The sequence below is a fragment of the Echinops telfairi genome, unplaced genomic scaffold, assembly GCF_000313985.2.
Source record: "Echinops telfairi isolate 266 unplaced genomic scaffold, ASM31398v2 ScPeMD7_7423;HRSCAF=8461, whole genome shotgun sequence".
Lineage (NCBI taxonomy): Eukaryota > Metazoa > Chordata > Mammalia > Afrosoricida > Tenrecidae > Echinops > Echinops telfairi.
The window spans coordinates 4,589,128-4,601,059 of NW_022111323.1; the positions used below are offsets into that span (position 1 = coordinate 4,589,128).

Below are 11,932 nucleotides of genomic sequence, written 5' to 3' on the forward strand. Positions count from 1 at the left end.
AGTGACCTTTCTGTGCACAGTTGTAGCAATACACTAAGGCTGATTGCCTAGAAGGGGTCTTCGGCTTTTTAGGTGGTCCTGGTGTGGTCGTTAGGTAATACTGCCTCCAGATTTCTGGGCAAGCATCAGCATAGTGGCCTATCATATCACATCAGGCACATCATCTTCTCCATGAAGATCTTTCAAAACATCTATTACTGGAAGACATAGGCAAAGAATAGTCTAAGCAGTAGCGGGCTGGACAGGCATACTGGAGGTGTCCTCTCTCTGAGCAGAGGCAGCAGGAGTGGACTTTTTGTGGAAGGGGGCAGTTTTTTTGACAAATGGCCACATTTATCACAGTTCCTAAAGGTAATGTTTTTGTTGGCTGAATAATATCATTGGGTCCATCTTCCAGATGATCTATTATGACATATCTGGGCCTCAATGTCTTTGTCACCGATGAACCAGTTTACACCATCTTCTGCTTCATGAATAGAACTGTCACATCCCACAAGGTTCAGAAGGATATCATCATCTACTTCACATCCCAGAAGCATCCAGCTTTCCACATTATCACTTTCTGAAATGCTGCTGTCTTCCTCTTCACTGGAGCTGGCCTCTATAATCATGACTTCTTGGAGCATACCTGGTCTCTTTTCAGGTTTGGGCTTCTCAATATTCCTCTTATATTTCTTATCAGCCAACTCCTTAGAATGAAGAGAAGCAGGAGTACCCCGGGTCTCTTCTTGTGACTGTACTTCAGTATTCTTTCTTTAACATCTATAAATACATCTTCATCAGACGAAGTGATGACCTCGGACTCATCTGACAGCTGGATGACCTCACTATCAGAAACAACAATTAGATTCTGCTGATTTGGTTTTCTACTCAGTAATTCAGAATTCTCAGAGATCATTTCTTCATGTTTCCCTTCTCTGACATTAGCAAGACCTTGGGCATAATGTACTTGGCTGTAGAGGTGAAATTCCACCTTGCTATCGACACTTTCACTAGATGATCCTTCATGATAAAGGTCATCTTCATATACTTCCATAGTCTCAAAACCACCAAGCATCATGGAATGTCAATTAACTGTGATGTGCCACGGCTGCTACCAGGAAGCACCAACCAGGAACCACCAACCAGGAACCAAAGCATATAGAGCTCTTGAAATGTTTTATAAGCTGAAATAGCATAGAGTGATAAAGAAATTAATGTTAATTTATATGAGGAAAAATTGAGCATTCTCAGACCCCCCAAATAATCTACTAAATCATACCAAATGTGAGATGTATGGGGCTTCTTGTCATAATTATGCACCATTTGTCTATCTGTTTGCTGTACTGTGGTGGCTAATGTGTTCCTGTGATGCTGAAGACCATGTCATTAGCATTTCATATACCAGCAGGGTCACCCAAAGAGAAAAGTTCTAAGTAGAGATTCTAGACTAAGAACAAACTATGAAGAAGAAATAGATTGTCCCCTTGCGGGAAATTAGACATGGAAAACCCTTATGGATAGCATCAAAACACAGTCAATTACAGAAAATCTAATGAATAGAAGCAAAACTGTGTCAGAGATAGGATGAGAAGACGAGCCCCTGAAGTCAGAAGGCACTCAAAATATGACTGAGGTATAGCTGTATTCACAACAGAGAGTCAACCATAATAACACGGATAGAGTAAAACCTGTGAAAGATCAGCCATTGGGATTTTCTTTTGCTGATGATTTATGACTCAAAATGAGAATAAAAAGGTACAGATATCAGTTAATAAATGGAACTTGGAATGTACAAAGTATGTCTCTAGGACACTGGAAATTGTTAGAAATGAAATGGGATGCATAAATACCAATATCCTTGGAGTCAGAGAGGTGAAATGGACTTGTATTGGCCATTTTAAGCCAGAAAACCATATGGTTTACTATGCTGGGAATGACACAGTCAAGAGGAATGACTTTGCATTCATCATAAAAAAGGTTTTTCAAGACCTATCTTGAAGTACAATGCTGTCTGTAATAGGATAATATCTAACTGCATACAAGGAAATCCAATCAATATACCTATTGTTCAAACTTATGCAACAATAACTAAAGCTAGTGACACAGAAATTGAAGAATTGTATCAATAGCTTCAATCTGAAATTGAAGGAACAGTAGTTGGAAATCATGGTCTTAGTGATAGAAATGAAATTGGAGAGTGCATGATAGAATTTTGAAAGACCAATTACTTCCTCATCACAAATACCTTTTCTCAACAACACAAAAGGAATGTAGACATATCCAGATAGAATACATGGGAATGAAATTGACTACATCTGTGGTAAGATATGTTAGTCCAAGTAGAGTAGAGAAACAAATTCATGGATACTCATGTGTATAAAAAGAGCTTTATATACAAGAGCAATTGAATATTAAGAAAACATCCCATCCCAGACCAGATCAAGACCATAAGTCAGATATTAGTCCATATGTCTGATACCAATCTATAAAGTCCTCTTCAGATTCACAAAACACATGCAATGACGCCAAATACAGGAATATCACAGACCAGGGAGTGGGAAGTGTTGTGAATCCAGTGGTGTTATAAGCATTTCAGCGCTGCGCTGGCAGGGGTCACCACGTGGTTTCCAGAGGTCTGGCTCCATCAGCCTCTCTTCATGTGTCATCTTCACAGGGATGTCTCACAGGGAGGGAGCCTTATCAGTACAGAGTCTTCAAGGGAGTGAGCCAAGAGAGAGATAGTGTCTCCCACCTCGAAAGAGAAAATAAAGGAGTTACCAGAGTCCTTAGAAGAAGGCCATGACCACAAAGGGCCTCATTGGCTATATGCTGATTGACAGGCTAGACTCCACCCTTACACTCTTAATCCTCAAATTGACACCAGATTATGTAACTACCACATAAGGGAAGATACAGAAGCTCAACATTAGCAGCTACAACAAGGCCAGCGACTGACTGAGGAACAAACTATCAATTGTTCCTTTGTAAATTCATGTTGAAGCTGAAGAAAATGAAAACAAATTTACAAGAACTAAATTGAAAGCTTGAAGATATCCCACCCAAAATTCAATAACATCTCAAGAACAGTTTTGCTGCATGAAACATAAATAAGAGATTATTTGATGAACTGGGGGATGGCATCAAGAACATCATACATGAAGAATGCAAAAGGTCATTTAAAAGAAAAATATAAAAGGGAAAAATATCAAGGTAGATGTCAGAGAAGACTCTACTTGATAGTAGAGTAGCTAAGGCAAATGGAAGAAATGATTGTCAAAGACCTGAGCAGAAATTTTCAAAGGGCAGCTCAAGATGTGAAAGTAAATGATAATAATGAAATGTGCAAAGATCTAGAGTTAGAAAACCAAAAGGAAAAACAAGCTCAGCGTATCTTAAACTGAAATAACTTAAGAAAAATGTAAAGCCTCATGTTGCAATATTGAAAATATGAGGAAAATATTGGATGATGCACAAAGCATCCAAAGAAGATGGAAGGATAAATAAAGTTACAGCATAAAAAAGAACAAGTTAACATTCAACCATTTTAAGAGGTAGCATATGAGTAAGATGCAATGGTACTGAAGGCACAGTCAAAACTGTACTGAAAGCATTAGCTAAAAACAAGGCTCCAGGAGTTGATGTAATACCAATTAAATTGTTTCAATAAGGTGATGAACACTGGAAGCACTCACTCATCTATGCCAAGAAATTTAAAAGACAGCTTCCTGACCAATGGACTGGAAGAGATCTATATTTATACCCATTCCAAAGAAATATTAACCAACATAATGCTCAAATTATAGAACAATATAATTAACATCACATGAAAATAAAATTTTGCTGAACATCATCCAGCAATGGTTGCAGCAGTACATTGACAACAGTACATTGAGAGGTTCAGGTGGGATTCTGAAGAGAATATGGAACAAGGGGCAGCATTGTTGATGTCAGATATATGTTGTCTGAAAGCAGAGAACACCAGAAAGGTGTACACTTAGGTTTCATTGATTACGTAAATTCTTTTGACTGCATGCTATACATAACAAACTATGTATAGCCCTGAGAAGAATAGGAATTCCAGAACACTTCATTGTGCTCATGTGGAACCTGTACAAGGATCAAGAGGCAGTTGTAGGAACAGAACAAGGAATACTATATGGTTTAAAATCAGGAAAGGTGTGCATCAGAGTTGCATTCTCTCACTATACTTATTCAATCTGTATGCAGAACAAGTATTCAGAGAAGCTGGTTTCTATGAAAAAGAATGCAACATCAGAACTGGAGGAAGGCTTATTAACAATCTGCAATATGCAGATGACACTTTGCTTGCTGAAAGTGAGGAAGACTTGCGGGACTTGCTGATGAAGATCAAGAATTGCAGCTTTCCTATTAAAATATATAGCACCTGGGATCTTAAAGGCTTGAAGTTAAACAAGTGTCCATCTAGCAGGGAAGCAACAAAGTCCATGTGGAATAAGCACATCAGCCTGTGTGATCACGAGGTGTCGACGGGATCAGGTATCAGAAGATGAAAAGGTAACAATTACATCAATGTGAAGGAGAGGGGTCAGAGTGGAGACCCAAAGCCCATCTGTAGACAGTTGGACATGCACTTACAGATGGGTCACACGGAAGTGTTGATTCAGCCAGGTGCAGTACGGCACTGAAAAACACACAACATTCTTCTGGTTTTAAAAGCTTCCTTCCCCCCACTATCATGACACCAGTTTTACCTCACAAATCCTACTAGACTGGAGTATGTACATTGGTAAGAGCTTTTGACACATGGAAGCCAGGACAGATAAACCCCTCAGAAACAGTAATGAGAATAGTGATCTCATTAGGGTAGGGGGAGGATGGGTGTGTGTGTGAAAGAGGGAATCGATAGTAATGATGGATGTATAACCACCACCACCCCTGAACGAATAACAGAAACGTGGGTGAAGGGATGCAGCAGACTGTGTAATATATGAAATAATAATAATAATAATACATAGTTTATCAAGGGTTCACCAGGGTGGGAGGGCGGGGGAGGGAGGGAAAAAAGAGGAGCTGATAATAAGGGCTCACGTTGAAAGATAATGTTTTAAAAATGACAATGGCAACATATGTACAAGTTTGCTTGATACGATTGATATCTGGATTGTTATGATATCTGTAAGAGCTCCCAATAAAGTGGTTTTTTAAATAAAATTTCAGCTTTCAGTATGGATTACAACTCAATGTAAAGATAATCAATATCCTCACAACTGGACTAGTATGGAACATCATGATAAGTGAAGAAAATGTTGGAATTGTCAAGGACTTCATCTTGCTTGGGTTCACAATCAATGCTCATGGAAGCAGCAAGCAAGAGATCAAAGGACACATTGCATTAGGTATATCTACTGCACAAGACCTCTTTAAAATATTTAAAAGCTAGGATGTTACTTTGAGCACTAAGGTGTACCTGACTTAAGCCATGGTATTCTCAATTACCTCATATATATATGAAATGTGGACACTGAATTAGGATGACCAAAGAAAAGGTGCTTTTGAATTGTGGTATTGGCAATGAATACTGAAAGTGTCATGGACTGCCAAAAGAACAAATTTATCTTGGAAAAAGACAAGGCAAGGATAGACAGACATTGTCTCATATACTTTGAATGTATTATCAAGAGAGATCATACCCTGGAAATAAACATCACGCTTTGTGAAATAGAGAGGCAGCCAAAAAGAGGAAAGGCAGCAACAGAGAAAAAAGCTCTCAATGAGCTGGATTGACACATTGTCTGCAACAGTAGGCTCAGCATAGAAACAATTGTGAGGACGGCACAGGACCATGCAGTGTTTTATTCTGTATTGCATAGGGTCATTATGGGTCAGGACAGACTCAAGTGCACCTAAAAACAAAATGTTTCTCCTGACTAGCATGTCAGCTCTATGAGAGCAAGGATCTGTATATTCAGGACTATATCCTCAGTAGCCAATCAAAGGAAACAGTCCAGGTGGCCCCACTCTGTGGTAGAATCTTGCCATCCAGCCCCTGAATATCCTTGTTTCCCTGGCCATAGTCAAACAGGGCCCCTTTGGAAGTCCTTTTGGAACATTCCATAGGAGTTTCTGTCCTTTAAGCAAGATCTCCACACATAGTTCCTTCAACTACCTGGTCACACTCTTTAGAGCAGAAAGTGATTTTATTTCAGGTTTTTATACAAGGATGTGTCTGAAATGGATATTGTTCTTGGTCTTCTTTAATCACTCCAGGCAGCAACAAAAAGCCCCCAAATATGCCTTAGTTCACCACTGCCTTGATCTTCAGTTTAAAAGTCTGGGCAGGAAGGCTTGGCTCCAGGCCCTCTGCACACATGACTGGCAAGCACTGTCCAGCCCAAATCACTGCCCAGTTCTGGAAAGAAGCCTCTGCCAACCCCCAGACAAAGGAATCAGTGCCAGACTGAGCCTAGACTTCTACAAGGTAGGCCCACATGCACTGAAGGAGATGGGGAGAGAGGAAAGGAGCAATGAGGAGACCAAAATGAGGGAAGAAAAAGAATAAAGGGGTAGTAACATGAAACGGAACCAGAGACATCTATTCATAAAAGTCAAAACTTACAATGCCAGTGGTTTCCAAACTCTGTTTCTTGAAGTCCCTGTAGATACTGCCAGGGCTTAGAGTACAAATGGGAGCCAAGCAGATGGACTTATGTAGTCCCATGGCCTCTCCATGAGAACAAACTTTCTGTCATCTGTTTCAGTATTGGGCTTTCACACTAATCTTTGCTTACCGAAAGGTTTCTGCCATTAAAATGGAAAGCAAATGCAAAAAGGAGAAAGAAAGAGAGGACAGGAGAAAGAATGGAAGGAAAAGGAGGAAAAACAAGGAATTGGGATACATGGAAGCTATATTTATGTTCGTCCTCTCTCTGAAACAAAGAGATTAATGAAGCAGATGGAGCGAGTAGGTTTATGTTCTCTTCCATTCTGTGCCCTGGTAATTTTTAAGGGTATATGGGGGGAAAAAGCAATAAAGTGCTCTGCTTCCCCTTGGGGAGTAGCTTGGGAGAGTTTCTAAAAGAGAATATTTTATCCAATTTTTAAAAAGAAAGTCTGAGGGTCTATGTAAGTGCTTCTAGAGTTCCACAGTTAACGAATTATTTTTTCAAATAATAAAGACACAGAAAGTCAGAGGAATGTAAAATTAATTGTTTTTTTACTCTTTTTGACTGGATGGGGCTATAATTTATAACTATGTTTTGATTGATATATATATATATATATATATATATAGAGAGAGAGAGAGAGAGAGATTAAAAGCTCAGCCCTAGAGAACAACTATCACAGCATAGCACCCTCATTACCTCTCAATTGATTCTTCTCTTATCTTGGCTCAAAATATTCCTGGTTTTGGAGGAAAATAGCAACACTCTTAGAGGCTTTAGATAAGGAGAACTGGAGTTGGCTATGGGTACTGTCATGTGTGGATTTACCTGAATATAAAAGAAATGAGTAGGGGTTGGGGATCATACTGGTTTGATTGGGAGTTGCCTGGTTTGGGAGATATTGATGAATCCAGGCTGATCTAGAAGGGATATTCCCTAGCCTGGCATATTTTACTCTAGTGTGGTCCATAGTGCTGTGGGTCTTCCCAGAAGCCTGCCAGGAATAATGTGGCCTGGATCATTTCCCAAGGATGTAATCAAGGTGTAAATAGGAGACCATGAGGTTTGTCACCTCCTCCTGTATTCATAAAAGTCAAAACTTACAATGGTGGACTGACCTAACCAGGACAATCTCATGGTTGGGGTTTGCTCAGGTATGTAATGAATATCAAGTGCCATCTCTCCTCTTTTGGCAGGGCCTCAGAGATGTGAGGATACTTACCTGGGAATACCGTAAGATCCCTTACTGGTACTGTTGCCCATATCTTCCTACTACCAGTCAGGCAGATCTCTCCCTACATGTAGGAATATCTGTCAGAGATTTGCAGGGGGTTCATGACAACTTTGTCTTATTAATAGAATTCAAAGGAAAGCTCCAAGGAGGCCATCTCTTACAAGTTCAGAAGTGTAGGCAAGGGTGGTTGCCAATCAGGCTACCATATCTTCCTACTACCAGTCAGGCAGATCTCTCCTACATGTAGGAATATCTGTCAGAGATTTGCAGGGGGTTCATGACAACTTTGTCTTATTAATAGAATTCAAAGGAAAGCTCCAAGGAGGCCATCTCTTACAAGTTCAGAAGTGTAGGCAAGGGTGGTTGCCAATCAGGCTAGTCACCTTGAATTCATTTGCATAAGCACTCTGGGACAAAATCATTTCATTACAGCTGGCTTACACAAATGAATTGAGCCACTTTTAAGTAGCACTTTTCCTTCTGTGGGTGGCACCACGGCAACTCCTGCTCTTCCTGCTCCTCTAGGAGACATTGTTCTCTGATGACACTGGGAAAGCTACTTTGAGTCACCTTCACTTCCTTGCTCAAGGACTTGCCTGTTTCTAGGGTAAAAGGTTGTGGTGTCAGTTAGACAGCATCAATTTTGCCAAGACAATCCCAAATTCCAACACATGGTACTGTTAGTTCCACAAAAACATCAACATGGTTCCGAAGGTCAACAATTTGGTATCCAAATACCAAAGGCATTTCCCGCACCTCTGAAATGATACCATGGAATCAATATCAGATTAGTGTTATGTTCCAATCTGTTCTGACACTTCATAACCTTTGTGATTCTGGGTATACTTTCCCCTCTTGGGATCCATTTTCCAGGGCCCTTTCAGGCCTGGACCATGTTGCATCCTCAAATTCCTGTGCTTCTTCTTGATGAGATAGTGTATTGGCTGAAGTTCCTGATCCACTGCTTTATAGATGTGTAATTGGAGCAAGCTTCTTTTCCTCTCGGCGCACTTATTAAAGGAAGCTAAAATAACCCCTCCATTATTCAGTGTCTGCCACAGGATAGGGCCTCAGGAAATGTATGAAGAAAGAAGTGAATGCTACACACCTGTTCCAGGGAGCCACAAGCTATACCCATCACTGAATGTTCTCAAGGCCCTAGGGTTATTGACTGACAGCCTCTTCCTGAGGAGTAGGCAGTACTAGGTTAGCAGTGGAATATATGTTATTTAGACAGTAACCATGTAAAGGAAAGAAGACCAGGTAGCTGCTGCTCCCAAGTGACCGCTGGCCAGTGTTCACCAGCCCTGTAACCAAAAAGAAAACAACTAGCTCTAGGGCTCAAATTCACAGCCTTATCATTTCACTTTAACTAAATATTGGTCCATGGTTCAGTGAGACTCTGCTTTGGAAGATTTATTTTGTTTTTTCATCTCATTACTAGTACAGGCACAATCAGAGAAAGGACCAGAGAGAATCAAGGCCATTCTTTTCTTCCCACATCCATTAGTCTCCCATTTTCCCTATCCCCTTTCTTCTTCTCACCCCCCCTCTCCATCTGTTTGTCTGGCTTCTCTGTGCTCTGCCACTCTTTATTCATAAGCTGTGTGCCTCTGTGCCTTTGTCTTAACTTTCACCTCTGGCCTTTTATATCTATCTCCAAGGCAGTCTGGGTTAGCGTGGTTTTAGTGACCCACAGAATCTAAAAATCTGTATGAGCAAAACAAAACAACAGCAAACAAAGCCACTAATATTTTACCTGGTACGTAGTAGATGCTCAAGAAATGTGTTCCATTCCTATATTCCTTCTAAAGCCTTCTTTTTCCGGTATGGTGGTCCCTGAACCAAATGAAAACTTAGCAAAGCCTGAAGATTCACTTTCCATTAAAAAAATTAAAGCTCTGAGCCAAGATGGAAAACATCGGAGCCCCTTATTGTCTCACCATCAAATTTTTGGTTTCCTTTGCATTGGGCCATAGACACATGCACCTAGAACTGTGCACCTAGGCACAGTTCTCTGGCCTCACCACACCTATGCCCTTTAATACATCAGATGCCCCTGCTCTTCTCTCAGAGTACAACATATATGTTAGAAATCCCATCCATTCAGCAAGGGTCTAAGGGGCTAAAAGAACAAACATCTGTCCTGGAGTAAGCACAGCTAGAATGTTCCTTAGAAGCAAAATAGTGAGACCTGGTATCAGGAGAGAACAGTCCTGAAAAACACATCATTCTTGGCAAGGTGGAGTGATAGAGAAAAAGAGGACGGTCCACAACAAGATAAATGGACACAGGAACAGCAATGATGGACTTGAACATAACAACAATTGTGAAGATGGCACCAGACTCAGCAGTGATTCATTCTGTAGTACATAGAATCTCTACAAGTCAGAACCAACTTGATGACACCTAACAACAACTATGTGCCAAGAAGCTATGGTAGTATAGTGGTTCAAAACATTTAGCTGTTAATCAAAAGATTGCTGGTTCAAACCCACCAATGACTCCGTGTGAGAAAGATGTGGTGATCTGCTTCCGTAAACATGTATAGCCTTGGAAACCCTAGAGGTAGTTCTGCTCTGTCCTATATGCTTCCTATGAATTGGAATTAACTTAACATTAGTGGGTTTGGTTTTTGGAGTACTATGTGCCAGATTCCAATACAAAAATAAACATGGCCCTCATTTTCCTGGAACTAAATGGCAGTGTTTCCATTACCTAGAGAAGATGCCATTGAAGCTAAGACTAGAAAGATCAGCAGCTGCAAGAGGGTGAAGAGCTTGGAAACCAATCGTATGATATAAGAATAATAGTATTGTGCCAAACCTCATTTATATGTGTCAGCTCAAATAATTGTCACAATCACCCCAAGTGAAGGGTTTAATATTTGCCCTATTTCTCAGATGAGGACAGACACAGAGGCACAGAGAAGTAAAATGGCTTGCACAACATCGCAGTGCAAGCACAAAATGGAGGCAGAATGGGACCCAAGCAATCTGGCTATAGAACTTGATCTCTGTACTCAATGTCTTCTGGAGCATAAAATAAATAAAATCATTAGTTACCACAGGAACTTTTCAGCAGGGAATTGATCTCACTGCTAAAGTATTTATAAAAGTACCTTGAATAGAATATTAAAGAGAAAGGAAATCCCAATACATGCTACAGCATAGAACCTGGAAGATATCAGGCTGAGTGAATTGAGTTAGTCACAAATGGACAAATACTGTAAAATCTCATTTATAAGAACATATATAGAAAACATAGATTATTAATAGCTACCAGGGTTAAGAGGAAGAAGAAAGGAGCAAGTTTACTCAAGTATAGTGAGGTTATAGTAATGGTGGTGGAAGGATTTGGGAAAGAATAGTGAGAATGGTTGCACAGCAAAAGGAATGTAATCAGTGTCATGAAATTAGGCATGTAGAAATTGTCGAGTTGCCATAAGTTTTATCGTATTTTCACTCACACACGCTTACACACACACAAAGTGACCCTGGAAGAGTGGCCAGCGGTTTGTATAGTATCAGGAGTAGAAGCAGGGAATCCCGTGAGGAAGATAGATACTGTAGTGGCCCAGGTGAGGGATGATGCTGTCTTGGGCTAGAATAGTGACCACAAAACGGGGTGAGGGGTGGGGATGGATTTAAGGGTTATTTTGTAGGCAGAATTGACAGCATAGCACTTCCAGGTTATACTACCCTTTCATGTGAATTATCTAATATGATCCTAAGGCAAGGATTGATATCATCCCTGTTATGCAAGTAAGAAAACCAAAAGAAGAACAACACTTTGTTCAAAATTACAACATATATCTGTGTTTTGCTAATGAGTGTGCTACTGAAAATATGTGTATGCACTTACACCCCGACGATCCTGCATGAATGTCTTTGTATGTGTCTATTAAAGCAAGGGATAATTGGGAGTGTGGATGTGAATGCATATATATATACTGCCATAAGTGCATTTGTACCTTGTGCACGTTGCATAAATGAATCTTCTATGTCTGCTATCCTAGTTGGGTAACTGGGCTGGAAATTGGACCTTCTGTGGTCTTTTGGATGGTTAAGTA

At 40.2% G+C, this 11,932-nt stretch overlaps 1 pseudogene; it reads right to left on the reverse strand.

Moving 5' to 3' along the window:
* LOC101660320 overlaps window positions 1–1,060 on the reverse strand; it is a 2,468-nt pseudogene extending 1,408 nt beyond the window's left edge.
* Window positions 1,061–11,932: the final 10,872 nt, after the last annotated feature.